This window comes from Oncorhynchus keta, chromosome 4, assembly GCF_023373465.1.
Source record: "Oncorhynchus keta strain PuntledgeMale-10-30-2019 chromosome 4, Oket_V2, whole genome shotgun sequence".
Classification (NCBI taxonomy): Eukaryota; Metazoa; Chordata; class Actinopteri; order Salmoniformes; family Salmonidae; genus Oncorhynchus; species Oncorhynchus keta.
This window is the reverse complement of record NC_068424.1, coordinates 80,810,822-80,822,482: the sequence shown is the minus strand read 5'-3', so window position 1 is coordinate 80,822,482 and position 11,661 is coordinate 80,810,822. Positions and strand designations below refer to the sequence as shown.

Genomic DNA, 11,661 nt, shown 5'->3' with positions numbered 1-11,661 from the left:
ATGGGATCATGTCTCAGACCAGATTAAATACACCCTCATATGGCATCATGTCTCAGAGCAGGTTAAATACACCCTTATATGGCATCATGTCTCAGACCAGGATTAAATACACCCTTATATGGCATCATGTCTCAGAGCAGATTAAATACACCCTTATATGGCATCATGTCTCAGAGCAGATTAAATACACCCTCATATGGCATCATGTCTCAGAGCAGATTAAATACACCCTTATATGGCATCATGTCTCAGACCAGATTAAATACACCCTTATATGGCATCATGTCTCAGACCAGGATTAAGTACACCCTTATATGGCATCATGTCTCAGACCAGGATTAAGTACACCCTTATATGGCATCATGTCTCAGAGCAGGTTAAATACACCCTTATATGGCATCATGTCTCAGACCAGATTAAATACACCCTCATATGGCATCATGTCTCAGAGCAGGTTAAATACACCCTTATATGGCATCATGTCGCAGAGCAGGTTAAATACACCCTTATATGGCATCATGTCTCAGAGCAGGTTAAATACACCCTTATATGGCATCATGTCTCAGATCAGGTTAAATACACCCTCATATGGCATCATGTCTCAGATCAGGTTAAATACACCCTCATATGGCATCATGTCTCAGAGCAGGTTAAATACACCCTTATAAGGCATCATGTCTCAGAGCAGGTTAAATACACCCTTATATGGCATCATGTCTCAGAGCAGGTTAAATACACCCTTATATGGCATCATGTCTCAGACCAGGATTAAATACACCCTTATATGGCATCATGTCTCAGACCAGATTAAATACACCCTTATATGGCATCATGTTTCAGGGCAGATTAAATACACCCTTATATGGCATCATGTCTCAGACCAGATTAAATACACCCTTATATGGCATCATGTCTCAGACCAGATTAAATACACCCTTATATGGCATCATGTCTCAGACCAGATTAAATACACCCTCATATGGCATCATGTCTCAGACCAGATTAAATACACCCTCATATGGCATCATGTTTCAGGGCAGATTAAATACACCCTTATATGGCATCATGTCTCAGACCAGGATTAAATACACCCTTATATGGCATCATGTCTCAGAGCAGGTTAAATACACCCTTATATGGCATCATGTCTCAGAGCAGATTAAATACACCCTTATATGGCATCATGTCTCAGACCAGATTAAATACACCCTTATATGGCATCATGTCTCAGAGCAGATTAAATACAGAGAGGGCATGGCATCATGTCTCAGAGCAGGTTAAATACAGAGAGGGCATGGCCAACTAAATTATAATGATGAGTTTACATTGAATCCCTTTCATTTACATTTCTTGCGTACTAAAGATTATTTGGGGGTTTAATTCCAGTCTAGATATTCAGTTGTATCCCAAATGACACCGTGGTCCCTCTAGGACATATAGTGCACTACCTTTCACCACAGCCCCATATGAAATATAGTGTACCATTCGGGATGCATAGCATGTTAGTAATCATTTCCTGAGAAGTAGCTAGGAGCTTTGCCAGGCACATTGTACTGTAGGCCTCCCTGGGCATAAGTATCTAATAAGGAGAATGAGGAAGAGGTGTTAGAGAGTTGAACAGCTGTGATATTAAATCATGTTTATGTTGCAGAGGGAATGCTGTCTCATCTGTCACCAGGGCAACCGTGGAGTTTGTTGATCCCTTGGGGAGGCTAACCTGTCTCGTCTCCTCCACAACGACTCCTGGGCCATGTCCCAAATGGTGCCATTTTACCTGTCTAGTGGGGGCCCTCGTCAAAGGTAGTGCACTGCATAGGGGAATAGAGTACTGTTCGGGACAAGCCGCATATGTGAGATTATAGGTGTAGAGCAATGCCTTTCTTAACGAACACATGGATCCCATTGATGTTGCATCCGATCAAGACGAGAGACCATTCTAAAAGAAATATTGCACAGGCCAATGGTCCAATCTTTGGGTTCCATTAACACTCAGTTGCATTTAACGTGGTCTCATCCTGGCACTTATAATTTGTATTTATTTTATTGAGACCTTTATTTAACTAGGCAAGTCAATATTTACAATGAGGGCCTACCCCGGTTAAACCCTCCCCCTGACCAGGACGATGCTGGACCCATCGTGTGCCTCCCTATGGGACTCCCGTTCCCGGCCTGTTGTGAACAGCTCCTGAACAGCTAATCAAAGGGCTACCCAGTCCTCTCTTTTACGCTGCTTCTCTCTGTTTATTATCTATGCATAGTCATTTCTACTCTACCCTACATGTACATATTACCTCAATTACCTCAACTAACCGGTGCCCCCGCGCATTGACTCTGTACCGGTACCCCCTGTATATAGCCTCCACATTGACTCTGTACCGGTACCCCCTGTATATAGCCTCCACATTGACTCTGTACCTGTATCCCCCTGTATATAGCCTCCACATTGACTCTGTACCGGTACCCCCTGTATATAACCTCCACATTGACTCTGTACCAGTACCCCCTGTATATAGTCTCCACATTGACTCTGTACCTGTACCCCCTGTATATAGACTCCACATTGACTCTGTACTGGTACCCCCTGTATATAGCCTCCACATTGACTCTGTACTGGTACCCCCTGTAAATAGCCTCCACATTGACTCTGTACTGGTACCCCCTGTATATAGCCTCCACATTGACTCTGTACTGCAACCCCCTGTATATAGCCTCCACATTGACTCTGTATCGGTACCCCCCCTGTATATAGCCTCCACATTGACTCTGTACCAGTACCCCCTGTATATAGCCTCCACATTGACTCTGTATCGGTACCCCCTGTATATAACCCCAACATTGACTCTGTACCGGTACACCCTGTATATAGCCTCCACATTGACTCTGTACCAGTACCCCCTGTATATAGCCTCCACATTGACTCTGTACTGGTACCCCCTGTATATAACCTCCACATTGACTCTGTACCGGTACCCCCTGTATATAGCCTCCACATTGACTCTGTACCGGTACCCCCTGTATATAGCCTCCACATTGACTCTGTATCGGTACCCCCTGTATATAACCCCAACATTGACTCTGTACCGGTACACCCTGTATATAGCCTCCACATTGACTCTGTACCAGTACCCCCTGTATATAGCCTCCACATTGACTCTGTACTGGTACCCCTGTATATAACCTCCACATTGACTCTGTACCGGTACCCCCTGTATATAGCCTCCACATTGACTCTGTACCGGTACCCCCTGTATATAGCCTCCACATTGACTCTGTACCTGTATCCCCCTGTATATAGCCTCCACATTGACTCTGTACCGGTACCCCTGTATATAACCTCCACATTGACTCTGTACCGGTACCCCCTGTATATAGTCTCCACATTGACTCTGTACCTGTACCCCTGTATATAGACTCCACATTGACTCTGTACTGGTACCCCTGTATATAGCCTCCACATTGACTCTGTACTGGTACCCCTGTATATAGTCTCCACATTGACTCTGTACCTGTACCCCCTGTATATAGACTCCACATTGACTCTGTACCGGTACCCCCTGTATATAGCCTCCACATTGACTCTGTACCGGTACCCCCTGTATATAACCCCAACATTGACTCTGTACTGGTACCCCCTGTAAATAGCCTCCACATTGACTCTGTACTGGTACCCCCTGTATATAGCCTCCACATTGACTCTGTACTGCAACCCCCTGTATATAGCCTCCACATTGACTCTGTATCGGTACCCCCCTGTATATAGCCTCCACATTGACTCTGTACCAGTACCCCCTGTATATAGCCTCCACATTGACTCTGTATCGGTACCCCCTGTATATAACCCCAACATTGACTCTGTACCGGTACACCCTGTATATAGCCTCCACATTGACTCTGTACCAGTACCCCCTGTATATAGCCTCCACATTGACTCTGTACTGGTACCCCCTGTATATAACCTCCACATTGACTCTGTACTGGTACACCCTGTATATAGCCTCCACGTTGACTCTGTACCGGTACACCCTGTATATAGCCTCCACATTGACTCTGTACTGGTACCCCCTGTATATAGTCTCCATATTGACTCTGTACTGGTACCCCCTGTATATAGCCTCCACATTGACTCTGTACTGGTACCCCCTGTATATAACCTCCACATTGACTCTGTACCAGTACACCCTGTATATAACCTCCACATTGACTCTGTACTGGTACCCCCTGTATATAACCTCCACATTGACTCTGTACAGGTACCCCCTGTATATAACCTCCACATTGACTCTGTACCGGTACACCCTGTATATAGTCTCCACATTGACTCTGTACCTGTACCCCCTGTATATAGACTCCACATTGACTCTGTACCGGTACCCCCTGTATATAGCCTCCACATTGACTCTGTACTGGTACCCCCTGTATATAGTCTCCACATAGACTCTGTACCTGTACCCCTGTATATAGACTCCACATTGACTCTGTACCGGTACCCCTGTATATAGCCTCCACATTGACTCTGTACTGGTACCCCCTGTAAATAGCCTCCACATTGACTCTGTACTGGTACCCCTGTATATAGCCTCCACATTGACTCTGTACTGCAACCCCCTGTATATAGCCTCCACATTGACTCTGTATCGCTACCCCCTGTATATAGCCTCCACATTGACTCTGTACCAGTACCCCTGTATATAGCCTCCACATTGACTCTGTATCGGTACCCCCTGTATATAACCCCAACATTGACTCTGTACTGGTACCCCCTGTATATAACCTCCACATTGACTCTGTACCGGTACACCCTGTATATAGTCTCCACATTGACTCTGTACCTGTACCCCTGTATATAGACTCCACATTGACTCTGTACCGGTACCCCCTGTATATAGCCTCCACATTGACTCTGTACTGGTACCCCCTGTATATAGTCTCCACATAGACTCTGTACCTGTACCCCCTGTATATAGACTCCACATTGACTCTGTACCGGTACCCCCTGTATATAGCCTCCACATTGACTCTGTACTGGTACCCCCTGTAAATAGCCTCCACATTGACTCTGTACTGGTACCCCCTGTATATAGCCTCCACATTGACTCTGTACTGCAACCCCCTGTATATAGCCTCCACATTGACTCTGTATCGGTACCCCCCTGTATATAGCCTCCACATTGACTCTGTACCAGTACCCCCTGTATATAGCCTCCACATTGACTCTGTATCGGTACCCCCTGTATATAACCCCAACATTGACTCTGTACCGGTACACCCTGTATATAGCCTCCACATTGACTCTGTACCAGTACCCCTGTATATAGCCTCCACATTGACTCTGTACTGGTACCCCTGTATATAACCTCCACATTGACTCTGTACCGGTACCCCCTGTATATAGCCTCCACATTGACTCTGTACCGGTACCCCTGTATATAGCCTCCACATTGACTCTGTACCTGTATCCCCTGTATATAGCCTCCACATTGACTCTGTACCGGTACCCCCTGTATATAACCTCCACATTGACTCTGTACCGGTACCCCCTGTATATAGTCTCCACATTGACTCTGTACCTGTACCCCCTGTATATAGACTCCACATTGACTCTGTACTGGTACCCCCTGTATATAGCCTCCACATTGACTCTGTACTGGTACCCCCTGTATATAGTCTCCACATTGACTCTGTACCTGTACCCCCTGTATATAGACTCCACATTGACTCTGTACCGGTACCCCCTGTATATAGCCTCCACATTGACTCTGTACTGGTACCCCCTGTAAATAGCCTCCACATTGACTCTGTACTGGTACCCCCTGTATATAGCCTCCACATTGACTCTGTACTGCAACCCCCTGTATATAGCCTCCACATTGACTCTGTACTGCAACCCCCTGTATATAGCCTCCACATTGACTCTGTATCGGTACCCCCCTGTATATAGCCTCCACATTGACTCTGTACCAGTACCCCCTGTATATAGCCTCCACATTGACTCTGTATCGGTACCCCCTGTATATAACCCCAACATTGACTCTGTACCGGTACACCCTGTATATAGCCTCCACATTGACTCTGTACCAGTACCCCCTGTATATAGCCTCCACATTGACTCTGTACTGGTACCCCCTGTATATAACCTCCACATTGACTCTGTACTGGTACACAATGTATATAGCCTCCACGTTGACTCTGTACCGGTACACCCTGTATATAGCCTCCACATTGACTCTGTACTGGTACCCCCTGTATATAGTCTCCACATTGACTCTGTACTGGTACCCCCTGTATATAGCCTCCACATTGACTCTGTACTGGTACCCCCTGTATATAACCTCCACATTGACTCTGTACCAGTACACCCTGTATATAACCTCCACATTGACTCTGTACTGGTACCCCCTGTATATAACCTCCACATTGACTCTGTACATGTACCCCCTGTATATAACCTCCACATTGACTCTGTACCGGTACACCCTGTATATAGTCTCCACATTGACTCTGTACCTGTACCCCTGTATATAGACTCCACATTGACTCTGTACCGGTACCCCTGTATATAGCCTCCACATTGACTCTGTACTGGTACCCCTGTATATAGTCTCCACATAGACTCTGTACCTGTACCCCTGTATATAGACTCCACATTGACTCTGTACCGGTATCCCCTGTATATAGCCTCCACATTGACTCTGTACTGGTACCCCTGTAAATAGCCTCCACATTGACTCTGTACTGGTACCCCCTGTATATAGCCTCCACATTGACTCTGTACTGCAACCCCCTGTATATAGCCTCCACATTGACTCTGTATCGGTACCCCCTGTATATAGCCTCCACATTGACTCTGTACCAGTACCCCTGTATATAGTCTCCACATTGACTCTGTACCTGTACCCCCTGTATATAGACTCCACATTGACTCTGTACCGGTACCCCCTGTATATAGCCTCCACATTGACTCTGTACTGGTACCCCCTGTATATAGTCTCCACATAGACTCTGTACCTGTACCCCCTGTATATAGACTCCACATTGACTCTGTACCGGTACCCCCTGTATATAGCCTCCACATTGACTCTGTACTGGTACCCCCTGTAAATAGCCTCCACATTGACTCTGTACTGGTACCCCCTGTATATAGCCTCCACATTGACTCTGTACTGCAACCCCCTGTATATAGCCTCCACATTGACTCTGTATCGCTACCCCCCTGTATATAGCCTCCACATTGACTCTGTACCAGTACCCCCTGTATATAGCCTCCACATTGACTCTGTATCGGTACCCCCTGTATATAACCCCAACATTGACTCTGTACTGGTACCCCCTGTATATAACCTCCACATTGACTCTGTACCGGTACACCCTGTATATAGTCTCCACATTGACTCTGTACCTGTACCCCCTGTATATAGACTCCACATTGACTCTGTACCGGTACCCCCTGTATATAGCCTCCACATTGACTCTGTACTGGTACCCCCTGTATATAGTCTCCACATAGACTCTGTACCTGTACCCCCTGTATATAGACTCCACATTGACTCTGTACCGGTACCCCCTGTATATAGCCTCCACATTGACTCTGTACTGGTACCCCCTGTAAATAGCCTCCACATTGACTCTGTACTGGTACCCCCTGTATATAGCCTCCACATTGACTCTGTACTGCAACCCCCTGTATATAGCCTCCACATTGACTCTGTATCGGTACCCCCCTGTATATAGCCTCCACATTGACTCTGTACCGGTACCCCCTGTATATAGCCTCCACATTGACTCTGTATCGGTACCCCCTGTATATAACCCCAACATTGACTCTGTACCGGTACACCCTGTATATAGCCTCCACATTGACTCTGTACCAGTACCCCCTGTATATAGCCTCCACATTGACTCTGTACTGGTACCCCCTGTATATAACCTCCACATTGACTCTGTACCGGTACCCCCTGTATATAGCCTCCACATTGACTCTGTACCGGTACCCCCTGTATATAGCCTCCACATTGACTCTGTACCTGTATCCCCCTGTATATAGCCTCCACATTGACTCTGTACCGGTACCCCCTGTATATAACCTCCACATTGACTCTGTACCGGTACCCCCTGTATATAGTCTCCACATTGACTCTGTACCTGTACCCCCTGTATATAGACTCCACATTGACTCTGTACTGGTACCCCCTGTATATAGCCTCCACATTGACTCTGTACTGGTACCCCCTGTATATAGTCTCCACATTGACTCTGTACCTGTACCCCCTGTATATAGACTCCACATTGACTCTGTACCGGTACCCCCTGTATATAGCCTCCACATTGACTCTGTACCGGTACCCCCTGTATATAACCCCAACATTGACTCTGTACTGGTACCCCCTGTATATAGCCTCCACATTGACTCTGTACTGCAACCCCCTGTATATAGCCTCCACATTGACTCTGTACTGCAACCCCCTGTATATAGCCTCCACATTGACTCTGTATCGGTACCCCCCTGTATATAGCCTCCACATTGACTCTGTACCAGTACCCCCTGTATATAGCCTCCACATTGACTCTGTATCGGTACCCCTGTATATAACCCCAACATTGACTCTGTACCGGTACACCCTGTATATAGCCTCCACATTGACTCTGTACCAGTACCCCTGTATATAGCCTCCACATTGACTCTGTACTGGTACCCCTGTATATAACCTCCACATTGACTCTGTACTGGTACACAATGTATATAGCCTCCACGTTGACTCTGTACCGGTACACCCTGTATATAGCCTCCACATTGACTCTGTACTGGTACCCCTGTATATAGTCTCCACATTGACTCTGTACTGGTACCCCTGTATATAGCCTCCACATTGACTCTGTACTGGTACCCCCTGTATATAACCTCCACATTGACTCTGTACCAGTACACCCTGTATATAACCTCCACATTGACTCTGTACTGGTACCCCCTGTATATAACCTCCACATTGACTCTGTACATGTACCCCCTGTATATAACCTCCACATTGACTCTGTACCGGTACACCCTGTATATAGTCTCCACATTGACTCTGTACCTGTACCCCCTGTATATAGACTCCACATTGACTCTGTACCGGTACCCCCTGTATATAGCCTCCACATTGACTCTGTACTGGTACCCCCTGTATATAGTCTCCACATAGACTCTGTACCTGTACCCCCTGTATATAGACTCCACATTGACTCTGTACCGGTATCCCCTGTATATAGCCTCCACATTGACTCTGTACTGGTACCCCCTGTAAATAGCCTCCACATTGACTCTGTACTGGTACCCCCTGTATATAGCCTCCACATTGACTCTGTACTGCAACCCCCTGTATATAGCCTCCACATTGACTCTGTATCGGTACCCCCCTGTATATAGCCTCCACATTGACTCTGTACCAGTACCCCCTGTATATAGCCTCCACATTGACTCTGTATCGGTACCCCCTGTATATAACCCCAACATTGACTCTGTACCGGTACACCCTGTATATAGCCTCCACATTGACTCTGTACCAGTACCCCCTGTATATAGCCTCCACATTGACTCTGTACTGGTACCCCCTGTATATAACCTCCACTTTGACTCTGTACTGGTACACCCTGTATATAGCCTCCACGTTGACTCTGTACCGGTACACCCTGTATATAGCCTCCACATTGACTCTGTACTGGTACCCCCTGTATATAGTCTCCACATTGACTCTGTACTGGTACCCCCTGTATATAGCCTCCACATTGACTCTGTACTGGTACCCCCTGTATATAACCTCCACATTGACTCTGTACCAGTACACCCTGTATATAACCTCCACATTGACTCTGTACAGGTACCCCCTGTATATAACCTCCACATTGACTCTGTACAGGTACCCCCTGTATATAACCTCCACATTGACTCTGTACCGGTACACCCTGTATATAGCCTCCACATTGACTCTGTACCAGTACCCCCTGTATATAGCCTCCACATTGACTCTGTACCAGTACCCCCTGTATATAGCCTCCACATTGACTCTGTACCAGTACCCCCTGTATATAGCCTCCACATTGACTCTGTACTGGTACCCCCTTTATATAGCCTCCACATTGACTCTGTACTGGTACCCCTGTATATAGCCTCCACATTGACTCTGTACCAGTACACCCTGTATATAACCTCCACATTGACTCTGTACTGGTACCCCCTGTATATAACCTCCACATTGACTCTGTACCGGTACCTCCTGTATATAGCCTCCACATTGACTCTGTACTGGTACCCCCTTTATATAGCCTCCACATTGACTCTGTACTGGTACCCCTGTATATAGCCTCCACATTGACTCTGTACCAGTACACTCTGTATATAACCTCCACATTGACTCTGTACCGGTACCCCCTGTATATAGCCTCCACATTGACTCTGTACCGGTACCCCCTGTATATAGCCTCCACATTGACTCTGTACCGGTACCCCCTGTATATAGCCTCCACATTGACTCTGTACCGGTACCTCCTGTATATAGCCTCCACATTGACTCTGTACCGGTACCCCCTGTATATAGCCTCCACATTGACTCTGTACTGGTACACCCTGTATATAACCTCCACATTGACTCTGTACTGGTACACCCTGTATATAACCTCCACATTGACTCTGTACTGGTACCCCCTGTATATAGCCTCCACATTGACTCTGTACTGGTACACCCTGTATATAGCCTCCACATTGACTCTGTACCGGTACACCCTGTATATAACCTCCACATTGACTCTGTATCGGTACCCCCCTGTATATAGCCTCCACATTGACTCTGTACCAGTACCCCCTGTATATAACCTCCACATTGACTCTGTACCGGTACCCCCTGTATATAGCCTCCACATTGACTCTGTACCGGTACCCCCTGTATATAACCTCCACATTGACTCTGTACCGGTACCCCCTGTATATAGCCTCCACATTGACTCTGTACCGGTACCCCCTGTATATAGCCTCCACATTGACTCTGTACTGGTACCCCTATATATAGCCTCCACATTGACTCTGTACCGGTACCCCCTGTATATAGCCTCCACATTAACTCTGTACCGGTACCCCCTGTATATAGCCTCCACATTGACTCTGTACCAGTACCCCTGTATATAACCTCCACATTGACTCTGTACCGGTACCCCCTGTATATAGCCTCCACATTGACTCTGTACCGGTACCCCCTGTATATAACCTCCACATTGACTCTGTACCGGTACCCCCTGTATATAGCCTCCACATTGACTCTGTACCGGTACCCCCTGTATATAGCCTCCACATTGACTCTGTACTGGTACCCCTATATATAGCCTCCACATTGACTCTGTACCGGTACCCCTTGTATATAGCCTCCACATTGACTCTGTACCGGTACCCCCTGTATATAGCCTCCACATTGACTCTGTACCGGTACCCCCTGTATAAAGTCTCGCTTGTTATTTTACTGCTGCTGTTTAATTATTTGTTACTATTAATTTATATTTTTCCTTAACTTATCTATTTTTATCTTAATTAACACCTTTTTTTACCTTAACTTAATGCATTGTTCGTTAAGGGCTTGTATTCAGCAGCATGTGACAAATACAATTTGATTTGATTTGATACAGCCCGGGATCGAACCA

At 46.5% G+C, this 11,661-nt stretch overlaps 1 long non-coding RNA gene across 3 annotated transcripts; it reads right to left on the bottom strand.

The window, feature by feature from the left end:
- Positions 1–2,861: 2,861 nt before the first annotated feature.
- LOC127916327 (uncharacterized) lies at positions 2,862–11,362 on the bottom strand. Of its 3 annotated transcripts, none has more exons than XR_008094379.1 (3): positions 11,157–11,362; positions 10,847–10,963; positions 2,862–2,984 (listed from the first exon to the last, which is right to left on the bottom strand). It is a non-coding gene; the product is annotated as an uncharacterized LOC127916327 (long non-coding RNA). The 3 variants fall into 3 exon arrangements; XR_008094401.1 differs by lacking the exon at positions 2,862–2,984 and adding an exon at positions 5,441–5,509; XR_008094390.1 differs by lacking the exon at positions 2,862–2,984 and adding an exon at positions 8,028–8,081.
- Positions 11,363–11,661: the final 299 nt, after the last annotated feature.